The 12790-nt window shown below is 58.8% G+C and overlaps 1 protein-coding gene across 9 annotated transcripts in view; it reads right to left on the reverse strand.

Moving 5' to 3' along the window:
* TNS3 (tensin 3) overlaps nt 1–12790 on the reverse strand; it is a 221141-nt gene that overhangs the window by 123649 nt on the left and 84702 nt on the right. The window contains exons 1-2 of one of the 9 annotated variants that reach the window (XM_049641215.1): nt 6504–6866; nt 5593–5760 (exon numbers count right to left, since the gene is read on the reverse strand). The exons of 6 other annotated variants lie outside the window; for them this stretch is intronic. The gene's annotated coding sequence lies outside the window, so the exon portion shown is untranslated. 2 more of the 9 variants (XM_049641216.1, XM_049641214.1) reach the window with 2 other exon arrangements.

The raw sequence follows: 12790 nt of genomic DNA on the forward strand, positions 1-12790 counted from the left end.
CACGCCCAGCAACTTCTTTGTGAGTAGGAATTACCTCCCATTTTTCAAAAGTGGGGAAACCGAGGCTCAAAGAGGTGTGCAAGGCATTGCCAAAGATGGCAGAGGCGGGAGAGCCGTAAGCCCAGCATGGTGTTCTGAGCGCCCTTCCCAGGACTAGGCGGCCCCTTCCCGGAGCCTGCCGCGTGTTCTGGCCCCGCTCCGCGGATGGAGTGCGCGGTGATGCTGGGAGCATGTGGCGCAGGAAGCACAGAGTGCCCAGGGAGGCTGCCCGCTGGCTGTCCCTGGCGGACGGGTGCCTCTCGTACGGGTCCCGCCTTACAGACGAGTCCGGGACTGAGCCGGCTCCCTTGGTGCCTGGGACTCTGAGCAGCGTGGACAGCGGCTCCCAGGAGGTCAGAGGGCTGGGCCCACTCTCCCCAAAGCAGCCCTGAGGCCCAGCACTTCCCAGAGGGGTCCCAGCCAGCCCCCAGCCCGGGGAATCCCCACCTGCATCCCCTGGCACGGATGGATGGCAGATAGATCCAGGGCAGACACACGACAGGTGCATACACACGATGCGTAGACACATACGTGAAAGGCGGGTCGCTAAACACACACGTGCACACACACACACACACACACACACACACACACACACACAATGCGATTGGAAGTCCGGGCCGCCTGCCCCTACCCCTAGCCCCACCTGCAGCCGCCCCACGGTGCCCAACGCCAGTTTAGACTGAAGTAATGTGCACAGACTGAAAACCAGACAAGATCCACGCGTGTAAGAGAAAGCACACGTTCCTTGAGGGCAAGGCCCTTCACGCTTTCCAGCCCACACATCACCTAACCGGATGACGGGCCAGAACCACCGCTCACCGCCTGCACCCCCTCCCCCCAGCCCGGTGGTGAGGCCTCCCCCACCCCTCAGGTGCACGGGGAGGTGGGCAGAGCCGCAGGTCAGCGTGAAGGGGTGGGGGGTCCCTGCAGTGAGGGGGTCACCTCAAGAGAATGTGTCCCAGGAAGAGCACAACTGGTGACTGACCATGAAGTAGCTCTATTCTGCATCTTGGGGACAGTGAGGAGACAGGCGTGCCAGAACAGGTGCATGGAGGGGAAGAGCAGCAGGAGGGGTCCCTAGGACAGATACAAGGCCAGCTTGGGACCCTGTTTCTGGCCCTCTGCCTGAGGGGATGGGGTCTGGGTCCTCTGACCACGTGGCCCCCTGTTCCACCAGCAGCATCCTGTGACAGGCCACAGTGGACTGCGGTCAGAAAGCTCACCACACCTGATGGGCCACCTGGCTCCCGGCGGGAACCCCCATAGGCAGCCTGGGAAACAGCATCCAGAAAGACCGTGTTGTGTCTAGAATCGCACAGTGAAGATGTGGTAGCAACTTGTGACACTAAACCCAGGGCTCTTTCGATCCCCTGGCCCTGGTGGCCCACGGCCCGTGCTGCCGAGCCCGACCCCGGGGCCAGGCCAGCATCAAGGAGGTCGGGAGAGCGAGCCCAGCCCCCACCGTGGAGGACAGAGCGGCCAGGACCGGGCCACCTCTGGAAGCCAGCCTCTGAGACTCCACGTGCACCGGACTCCCTCCCTCAGAGGCTACATTTGGAGCCAAGCGGATGACGTGTGGCTGATGGGACCCCGGACACACAGAGATGGTAGCCCCTTGGCTGCCCGCTCTGCTGTGTAGCAGCTAGGAGACTACAGAAGGGGCAAGACTTCCCAAAACATGTCACTGGCCAGAAGGTACCCTCGGGTATGCAGTCTCTGTGCGTCTGTGCTGGAGAGCAAAGAACCAATCTGCTCGTGGGGTTCAAAAGCCGAGCCCCCCCTTCAAACACCACAGCGCATTTCACGGCTGAGGAATGACCCAGAAACCAGCTTCCTGGAAATCTACCAAAGAGGAAGGTCCCTTGTGCACCAGAACCCTGCATCCTAACCCCATACAGGAAGTGGGAGAAAACCTCTCTGCGGGAAGACCCCAGGCCCCCGGGGCTGCGCGCTTTGCTCGCGGTGCTTGGCAAGAAGACGCTGCCCACCCACCTTTCCAGGAAGCCTTCTGAGGACACCGCCAGCCACTCTTATCATTACTGACCAGAGCGACAGAGATAAATAACACAGACGATTCCCGAGCTGGCTCCTGGTCCCCACCTGCCTCTGCCCAGCCCCGCCTCCTTCACCCCTGTCGATCTGGCACCCACTTATCACAGCCCGCAACTTCTAAAGGCGCGAAGAAACCCGGCGGGAGACGGAGGGGAGGGGCACCAGTGGAATCCGTGGCAAAGGTTACACCTGCAACAGGGGAAGCGCAAGCCCACGCTGCCCCAAAGGCACTGTTTCTGGTGAGGGCCAGGCAGCGCACGTGCTGGGCCCCTAAGCAGTCCTGGGACCCCGACCAAGTCACTGGCCTCCCTGACCAGCAGTCGCTTTGGGTCCAGCACTTGGAAGGCAGAGAGAACGCAGCCCCGGAGCCCAGGACTCTGGCCAGCAGCCAGGCGGGTGCTCCAGCAGGTAACCACTTGATCGCTGCATCTGCCCAGAGGGGCTCTCTTGCCCAACACACTTTTGCAATAATCGATCCTCATTTCTTTTGCTACTGGTGTTACTTCTATGTTTGAAACGCGCTCAGAAGTAGCAACTCTGTAGCTGTGGGATATAAACCCCCAGACCCATCTTGCAGGAGGGACACCAATCCCCCGTGAGATCTGGACGCAGACACAACTGTCTTTTTTAAGAGAGGCAGACAGAGCCCGTGCTTGCTCCGAGTGGGTTATCCCAGGGCGGAAGGCAGGGCTGCATGGCTTTTCTTGGGAGAAGCTGTTCCAGGCCTTGTCAGGAGACACGGTTGCCCATGAGACCGCCTTTGTGCTGTCACTCTGCACCCTGCAAACCTGGAAAGGTCCTTCACCTGCTCCGGCCTCAGCCACCCTCCTCGTCTTTCTAGAACAGGGGTTCCAGTCCCCACCTCACCTGGGGGCTAGGGCCCACACAGGACTTGCAGGAAACACCTGCTGTCCATATAGGGATCCTGCAGCGCCGGCCCTACAGGACCCCAACCCCACGCTCCAGTGTCCCCTCCTACAGGACCCCCCCCCCGCCGCCCCCCCCACCAAACCCCCCCCCCCCCCCCCCCCCCCGCACACCCGCCCTGTCCCACTGGACCCGCCCCCCAGCACCCAGTCTTATAGGGAACCATTCCCATGACCAGTGGGTAGCACTAGAAAACTGGCCCAAATTTGGGTGACAATGGCCCAAATATGTCTGTGAGACAAAGGCTTTGCCACTAGTAACCTGGCCCCTTTCTAAGCAGATGGCCCGTGGAGGGAAAGCTGGGGTTCCAAGCAGGACCGCGAGCCCCGTCAGCTGTGGGGCCTGATCACTGGTCTCGTCTGGGATCTGATCAGCAGGCTGGCAGGGACCTTCCCCCCTCCCTGGGTACCGCAGGGTCTGCAGCTGTGGGACACCCCAAAGTCAGCGTGGGCAGCATCAGAACCAGACCAGGCCAACCCTCAAGACTCTGCCCATTCACACACCCTGCAGCACCCCAAATGTGAACCCTCAGCGCAGAGCCTGGTACTACAAGCATACGTTGTCTCCTACTTTTTCAGACGAAAAGTACAGTCCACACGTGGCACGAGACAGACACCCCAAAGACCTGACTGTTATATGCACAAAGTCCCGTAGGACCCACAGGGCCCTGCTCTCCCACCTCAAGTGACTGGCGTCCAGGCCAGAAGACAGGACACTCTGGGTCTGAACCGACAGGTTGGATTTCCAACAATCACGTCCCAGCAGCAGAGGACTCGCTCATGGCTTCGAGGAGGGACGCTGGACAAACCTAATGCAGGGGTGAGTCTATACCAAGGACTCCTGGCCACAGAGCACGGAGCCCCCCCCCCCCCCCGCCGCTGCCAAGGGCTTCCAGAAGGACCCAGCTTGGGGGCGGGGAGGGCAGTGAGGACACCTAACACCCAGCCGGAAAACAGAGGGAGGACGCAGACAGCGTGCCCCCGACACACGTCACCTGGCAATTAAGCAGAAGGCCAGGGCTGGACAACGCCACCCCCTCCCGGTGGCTGTGACCAGCCGTGTGGGGACGGCCAGCAGGCACCTGGCCAGGGTAGCCACCCAGGCTGTCCCAGAACCACAGGATCTCCTGCAGATGAGGGCCCTCATCTGTAAAATGGGCTCCTACATCCAGCAACCTCTCTGCAGGGGTGCTGTGGCGCCACAGCAGGCCCGGCACAATGCACCCTTAGCATCTACGATTTCTGCGTGTTGTCTGGGAAACCAGGAAGATGGAGAAGACCTGCCTAATGAGACTCACGAGGTGGATGGTGCCCCCATGTCAGCAAGGAGGGCCTGTCCCCAACGTGGTGGGCTGGCGGGGACACCCCAGGTGGACGGGAGCCTGAGGAGCAGAACTCACAGCCCATCTGTAGGGCTAATGCTGGTGCTGTGTCCCCACATCCCACTGCTGTGAGCCAAGGGCAGGCACCTCCCTCTCTCCACCCCTGCCCCATGGCCCTTCTCTTCCAGTTTTCCCAGCACACTCCACCCTTCCTGCCTCAGGACCTTTGCGTATGCCCTGCAGGTCTGGAATGCTCTTCACCCACTTAGGCAAGCCTCACCAGGTTAGCTCCTTTTAATCCTAGACCTCTCAGCTCAGATGTCACCTCCCCAGCAAAGCGGCCCCGATCCCTGGCCCTGTTTGTATGTGCCATGATGGCACAGCCCTCAACTGCACAGAAATAACTCGCCACATGAATTCTCACCCATGCTGTGCACCCTCCTCCGCCACCCCAGGTAAAGACCCGCAGAGGCAGTGGCTCCCACCTTCCACCTGGGGACCACGTCCTACCCCAGCAGCTGGCAGAGCACACAGTTTGCGGGATACAGGAGGGAATAAGCCCACCGCTAACCTCCGCACATCCAAGGGATGATCTGGCCATGTTAGAGGCACGGGGATACCGCTCTACGTTTCGGTCCTAAATGCCTATCATGTTTATTCGTAGGATAATAAAGTCAATGCACCGAGCGGCCTGAACACCCGGACCCTAAAAGAGCAACAGAATGAAAGGTAGGAAGTGTGTCCGCCTTGGTGAGGTCACAACAGAGGGAATCAATGACTCTGGGGGATACCTGGAAAGAAACTGTCCCTTGCACAGCCACAAGGTGACATGAGGCAAGAACCCGGAACGGGGGGTGGGGGGTTCTGGCGCAGGTGGGAGCTCGCCCTAGCTCCTGCTCAGAGACTGAAGGCTGTGCCCCTGCTGCCCACCTCCCCTCACCCTCTCGGGCTTCAGGGTGACGAGCAGAGACCCTCTGCAGCAGGGGTCCCAGCCAGGTGTGGACCGCAGGGAGCCACGGGGCCTGTGCGCTGCTCCCAGCCGCTCGGACGGCCCTGAAACCCACAGCCACTAACAGTTCCGTAAAAAGGAACAAAAAGGACAGTTGCGTAACCGAAGCCAGATTCACAAGGAAGCAGGGCTCCGGGGCCAGGGGCAGGGAGCAGGCCAGCCGCGCGCGCAGGAAGAAAGCACAGTCCACAGACCAGCGGAAGCACACCGCACAAGGCAAATGGGAAAAAAAAATGAAAACCTTTTGCAAAGGCAATGACTAGCCACGTCCACTGGACAAAGCCGAAGGCACGGATTCGTTCACTCGCTGCCCAGCAGGCAGGCTGCAGCAGTCAGGCACTTCCCGGCTGCTTCCCGGGCTGTCCAACCTTGGGAATTTACTCAACCTTCTGTGACTCAGTTTCCACACCTGGAAAGCAGAGGTGTCAGCAGCATTGGGTGAGGAAGCACGTGGACAGAGCTAACAACACCAGCTGTGAACCCAGTTGCCGTATGGGGCGCCAGGTGGGGGCTGGCCCCGAAAGCCAGCCTCCGCCAAAAGCCCATATGGACCGCAGTGCCTGGCGAGACCCTCTCACCAGCGTGCAGTGGGAGAATCGAGACCTTCCCAAACCCAGCCAGCCAGCCAGACAGCCACTTCTCCCTCCCTTCCACAAGAAGGCCAGAAACAAAGTCATTACCAGGAGCGCCCAGCTTGAACGTCTTTCTTACCGCACTTAAACACGAGCAGCAGTGAGTGTCCAAGAAAAACATAGCAGGCTCGAGTTAGGAAATTAAAAGAACGTCACTCTGCTCCCCACCCCCCCCCCCCCCCCCCCCGCCCCAGCTCCTCTAGGAGCAGCACGGTGTCGCTCCGAGGGAGGTTCTCTCTGAGCCAAGTCTGCACCAAGCACTCAGCACTCGGCGGGAAGTAGGCTGCACCATATGGAAGGAAGGCGCCCGTGAAAGCAGAGGGCAAGGAGGAAGGGGGTCCCCAGAAGGGGCAGCCCAGGAAGCCGCCGGCGGGAGAAGCGTCAGACCTGGCGCTACATGGAACTTTTACTGCCCCCTCGCAGCAGAGCAAGGACGTGAGCAAACAGAGCAGGGGCACCGGGGAGAAAGCCACTGCCAAGTACACGCGGCCCCACAGATCCCTCCGGGAGCAGAACTCACGGCACTGCTGAGGGGCCCCGGGGCCAGGGCTTCGCCTTCAGAAGCAGGCCCCTCTCACCGCCTGGCTCCTTCCCCGCTTCGAGTCCCGCGCCTTCTCCCTGCCCCTGGCCTCACAGGGAGCAGGTGGGACAGCGCCCGCCCCGCCGTGGCTGGGGAAGTCTCAAGGGCAGCGGTGCCAGAGCCGCAGGCAGGCCCAGCCCACAGCAGCAGCACGCATGCCTGCACGCCGGGCACCAGCAGCATGCGCCCAGCCAGGGCCCTGCAGGACCCAGGGGAGCAGGACAGGCTCACTGGGCAGGGGCTGCGTCCCTGACGGCAACCTGGCTTCCGGGGGGTGGGGGGGTGGAAATGAGGGCACAGTGAGAGGTCTTCGGTGTCCAAAGCCCTACCCCCACCTTCACCCCCAGAGCAGCCTACTGCACATTCCTGGGTGGGCAGGTCTCGAGCCTGCATCCCGCGCTCCACAGGTGCCTGGTGCCCGCCCTCCTCTCTCTGTCCCTTACGTGCACACAAAACCACAACGTGAACACAAACACAGGGTCTGAGTGCATAGCCGGACCAGAGAGAAGAAGCGGGGTCTCTCCTAACACGTGCCCCTCAGGCTCCAAGTCTCCCGGAGACCAAAACAGAGAGAGGGGGCTGGATATACATCAGACAGTGGGACTACAGCGACTTTTCAGGCACCCAGGCTGTCTGCGCCTGGATCGAACTGGGCCGGTCGTCACTCAGATGTGGGAGGGGAGGACCCGGAGCAGAGCACAGACCCCACGGCCAGGTCTACGCTGGCAACCGTCAGCCTGATTTTGTTTCCAAATGGTCAGGCTCATCCCCTACATTCAGAGGGAGATCCAAGCAGGCTCGTTTGTAATTCCGTCTCTCATGCACGTTTCTTTTATTCTGATCCATTATCTCATAATGAGAACATCTCTCCCTATAAAGAGGACCACGGGAGAGCGTGGTGGGTCCGCTGGGCCCCTCCCGGCCCTGTCCCTGGCATGAGGGCCGGGGGGCACCGGGTCCACATGGGTCTCCTTCCAGCCAGATGCGTGGCAGGCCTGGAGCCCACAGGCCGGGGTCTGCCTCAGGTGGTTTGGCTCCTGCAGGCTGGCAGGCCTTCCTGAGAACAAGCGTGGGGACAGACAGCCGCCCCTTCACCTGTCAGGTCAGCCGACCTGGGAACAGACAGCATCTCTCACTCTTGGGAGCTCCGGCTCCCACCTCTGTGAACCAGGTTGACAAGAGAGGTGTCCCACCCTGGTTGTGAGGACGGGAGAGGCCGGAGGGACACGCGGTCCCCAGGCTGCGCATGGCGGACATCAGCACGCTGCACCATCACCGGCCCTGTAAGGGGAGAGAAGGCTATAGGCCACCTCCTTTGTCGTACAAGTGCGGGATGGGACAGGGAGGCGCCTGCTTCCTGGTGGGGGACCAGCCCAGACGGGCCGAGTGTGGGCATGGGTCAGGCATTTATCCCTTACCGCGTGGTGACAGAGGACATGCCAAGCCAGGGATCCAGCTCTCTCAAAAATACCCTCAAATTCCCAGCAGGAGCATTTTCAACTGAGGCAGCAACAGCTAGGGAAGTGAGCCAGCACACGGAGTGATCCTCCACGGTCCAGGAGCCACGCCGGCCACGCTCTTCCAAAGGCAGGAGGGTCCTGTCATTCATTCTGCAGTTGGAAGCTTTAGCGGCAGGGACCCGAGTCTGCTCCAGATGTGCCTGGTAGGGCTGTGTCCCCATCCGGCCCCGAGGTCCACCAAGGGCAGCCCGGATGACACCACAGAGACCCTCAGACACTGACAAATGTGGACCAAGAGGTAGGCCCTCCACCCCGCCCCCAGCAGTCCCTGAGGGAAGGCGGCCTGGGGTGCCCACCGAGCCTGCTGAACAGAGACAGCCGACAGTGGAGTCCAGGACATGCCGTCCCTGCCCTGAGAAGGGCACAGCAGGCCTCGGCTTTGGTCACTTATGAATCATCAGGTTTCTGGGATGGCCATCCCGGTGCCCTTGACCACCGGCAGGTGGACCACTTCCTGTGGCCCCATCTGTCCTCATGCACGCCTAAGACAGCCCAGTGAGCGTCCTCCCTGCCAGCACCAGAAACACGCTCCATTAAAATGCACCATCCACCCGGGCTGGGGCCTCCCGGGCTGCACCACTCGGGATCCTGGCACTGTGCCCACGTGACGAACTGAGCGATCCCCAGAGAGGCTGGATGACAGTCCCACAAGCGCCGGAAAGCAGCAAGAGCATAGGTGACAATGGTCACTGATGGGCCTAGGGACAGGAGCACCGCCCAGCTACAGAAATGGGGAGAGGGAACCTTCGGGAGACCGCCCTGGAGACGGCCAGAGGAGCTCCAGGGAGGGGCCCAGACCACACGGGGACGAGGCGACAAGGGGCCCTGAGGTCAGGGTTTCTGGTGCCTGAACCCAGTCAGAGCATTTCCCGGGTCAGGAGAAGTCCTGCAGAGGTCTCTGAAAAGGGGTGACAAACAGGGTCCTAGATGTGTTCTGAAGGGGTTTTCAGAACCCCTTGCTGCCAGCGTCAGTAAGGTTCACCAAAGGGGGCGGACCTGACCACAGACGGTGCGGGTGGGAACCCAGTGCCACCAGCTGTGGGGATAGGAGTTGCTCCAGCTGGTGCCAAGCGTGCGTCCCCCTCCTGTGAGGACAGTGATGGCATCGGGTGACCACTGGAAGCCTCGGTTTCCCCACTTGCCCTCTGGGGCCGGTCACTGAACACTGCCTAAGCATGGAGCCGTCAGATGAGACCCCGCCCAGAGAGAGAGCTCAGCACTGTGCCTGGCAGGCGGTAAGCGCCCATACCATCAGCTTTATCAGTGTTGTAATCTCACCACCGAGGCCGCCACGGACGCCAGGAGCAGGGGAAAGAGCGCAAGGGCTGCTGGGGCCAGGGCGACCCAGAGGACCTGAGAGAAGGGTGGGCGCCCACAGGACCTGGTCCCATGGCTGAGGAGGGGGACGGAAGGGGGTCCAAGGACCAGAGCCGTGGTGTGGGCAAGCCACACCCACAGGACCCACAGTGCACGACCCACAGGCCACGACCCACCTGACACGACAGTATTCCTCCACTTTCATTTAGTTGCTACTAAATTTTTAACAAGAAATTCTCCAGGAAGATGAGAAAAAAAAGAAAACTGGGTTTGATGGTTCACTAGATCCCTCGTCTACTGTAAAACCATTAAGTCAGGAACAGAAGAAAGGGAGAGCCGCCCAGGGCATGGTTAGGGAGGGGGCACCGAGCTCCCTGCCGCCCCAGAGCCCGCTGTCCCCCCATCTCCACGTGCTCACCAACCCGGAGGTTCTAGGGACCTTTGTCTGTTGGGTTTTATGGGGGTTTCATTACAAGAGCATGATTGATGAAATCATCGGCCATTGGTGATTGATCCAACCTGCAGCCCCTCCTCCCGAGGTCAAGGAGGATAGGACCGATAGCCCCGCCCCTGTAACCACGTGGGTGGTCCCCCTGCCAGCCCCTCCTCCCGAGGTCAAGGGGTGGGGCCGATAGCCCCGCCCCTGTGACCCGTGGGCGGTCCCCCTGCAGCCCCTCCTCCCGTGGTCATGGGATAGGACTGATAGCCCCGCCCCCGTAACCACGTGGGCGATCCCGCTGCAGCCCCTCTTCCTGAGGTCAGGGGGTGGGGCCGAAAGCTCCACCCCTCGTGGGCGGCCTCCCTGCAGCCCCTCCTCCAGGGGTCAGGGGTGGGGCTCCCGAGGTCAGGGTGTGGCACAGACAGCTCCGTCCCTATAACCACGTGGGCGGTCCCCCTGCAGCCCCTCCTCCCGCGGTCAGGGGGTGGGGCCGACAGCTCCGCCCCTGTAACCATGTGGGCGGTCTCCCTGGCCACCAGTCCCCACCCTCAGGTGCTTTACCTACTTAGCACAGTAACAGCCACCTATCTGCTCCTCCACTTAAGAAACCCCAAGGGTTTGGGGCGCTGTGCTGGAAATGGGGACAAAGACCAAATCTGTATTTCTTACAAATCACAGTATCCAACGTCCCGAAATTAACCGCTGCCCAAAACCAAGCTCAAACTCCATTCCCCTTCATGCTTTCCTACCAGTGAAGATACCAGATTTCATAATCTTCAGGGAACTTCCTAATTTCCTAATTTCTGGGGAAATTCCTTCAAATGACCACCTGAAATTGCCATTTACCAAGTTACCATTTCAAAAACCATCCCCAAGGTTTTGGGCTCTTCACTGCCACCTAAAAAGGCGCCTCTCGCTTCCAGTCGCGTCCAGTTGCTTCCCCAGTGACCCTGGGGAAGTGCCTTCGGTGGGAAAAGCTGGGCTCAAAACCCAGCCCGGTCTCTACAGACAGGACGCTCTTGGCTCAACCGGGCGAGCCGGTCCACTGGGATCCTCGTCTGCGAAATGGGGAAGGACATTCACCCAGGGTGCTCCCAGCAGCCCGTAAATGGGGAAGCTGGCCCAAAACTACCTGCTGGCTTTTCTAACCTGCACTTGCTTTTGCAATGAGATCTCCTTTCCGATCGCTCCTCCAACAGCTAACAGTCAGACGAGTGAGAAGGTGGCACCATCCAATAACCCAGAGAACACAGGTCCATCAGGAGAGTAGTCTCCTTGGATCAACCCCTACCCACAAAACCTACCCACAAAATGGGGTCAACCTACCCACCACATACAGAACGTGAGCTGCTGGGCAAGCTTCGTGTGCAATCGTAATTCCTCACTGAAATGCTGTTCCCTCTTGTCCCTGTGAGGAAGTCAAGTCCCCGGCACCAACCCAACCCGACCTGACCAAGGGCACAAGGCTCATCCGTGAAAGCCCCAGATCCGCAAGGTCGGTGCCCAGGCCCAGTCTACCCACACAGGCAGACAATGTGAGACTCACCTTGACCTCGGCCAAGCACAACTTAAAAATGGTAAGTTTTTAAATGAGGGTCACTTAAAAAACAGTCAAATGGACGGGGCGCCTGGGGGGCTCCATTGGTTGAGTGTCCGACTCTTGATTCAGCTCAGGTCGTGACCTCGTAGTTCATGAGTTCAAGCCCTGCTCTGTGCTGAGAGCCTCTCTCTCTCTGCCCCTCCCTGCTCTCGCTCTCTCCAAATAAGTAAATAAACTTTTTTAAAAAATGATAAAATGGTGACTATTATATTTTCAGAGGTGTCCTCTAAACACAGGGCTTTGATCTGGGAATGCTTCATGGGCCAGTGAGGCCGTTTAGACCAGCTGTGCCTCCCACAATGGTTTTTCTCTCTTTTCTGTACTCAGGAAGGTCATGTGTCCAGCACATGCTGGACCTGTAAGTTTATAATATATGATATAATTAAGGCAATGATATAATTAATACAATGTGATAGGATATGCAACATATAATATGATATGCTATACATGATATACAGTACATATATGATATAATAGGATACAATATAGTATATGATATGACATGATATAATATAATCCTCAAATTTTCTCCTACAAAGTAGTTTTCAACAGCTGCATGGCATCCAGGGTCAAGCAGGAGCACAATTTCCTCTGTGCCTGAATGTCATTTGGGCCCCAAAATTTGTCACTCGCAAGTGGCACTGTGATCAGCCCCTTACGGTTTACAACTTTTCAGCGTCCTTAGCGGCTGCCTCAGGGTAATCACCCCTCTCTCTCTGCCCCTCCTGGGATTCTCTCTCTCTCTGCGCCTTGCTCACTTATGCTCGCTCTCTCTCTCTCTCTCTCTCTCTCTCAAAAAACAAAAAAAACAAAAACAAAAACAAAAAAAGCAAGAAAATGGCAGGTGAGTCTTGGCGGGAGCCATAGTGACAGCCACACGGCAGTTTGCAGATTAGACTTGAACCCTGTCTTGCCCTCCAAGAACCGAATGAATGAAGTCACTTTCTTTGAGTAAATACCCAGTAGTGCAATTACTGGATCACATGGTAGTTCCATTTTTAATTTTCGGGGGAACCCCCATATGACTGTCCAGGGCGGCTGCACCAGTCTGCGTTCCCACTAGCAGTGCACGAGGGCTCCCCTTTCTCCGCATCCTCGCCAACACCTGTTGTTTCCTGAGTCATTCATTTTAGCCACGCTGACAGCTGTGAGGTGCTGTCTCATCGCATCTCCCTGATGACGAGTGATGCTGAGCATCTTTTCATGTGTCTGTTGGCGTCGGGAGGTCTTCTTTAGCGAAATATCTGTTCAGACCCCTGCCCATTTTTTAATCAAATTATTTGGCATTTCGGTGATGAGTTGCGTTAAGTTCTTCATATATTTTGGATATGCTCCTCTTAGTGGATACAGC

The sequence above is a fragment of the Panthera uncia genome, chromosome A2, assembly GCF_023721935.1.
Source record: "Panthera uncia isolate 11264 chromosome A2, Puncia_PCG_1.0, whole genome shotgun sequence".
Taxonomy (NCBI): Eukaryota; Metazoa; Chordata; class Mammalia; order Carnivora; family Felidae; genus Panthera; species Panthera uncia.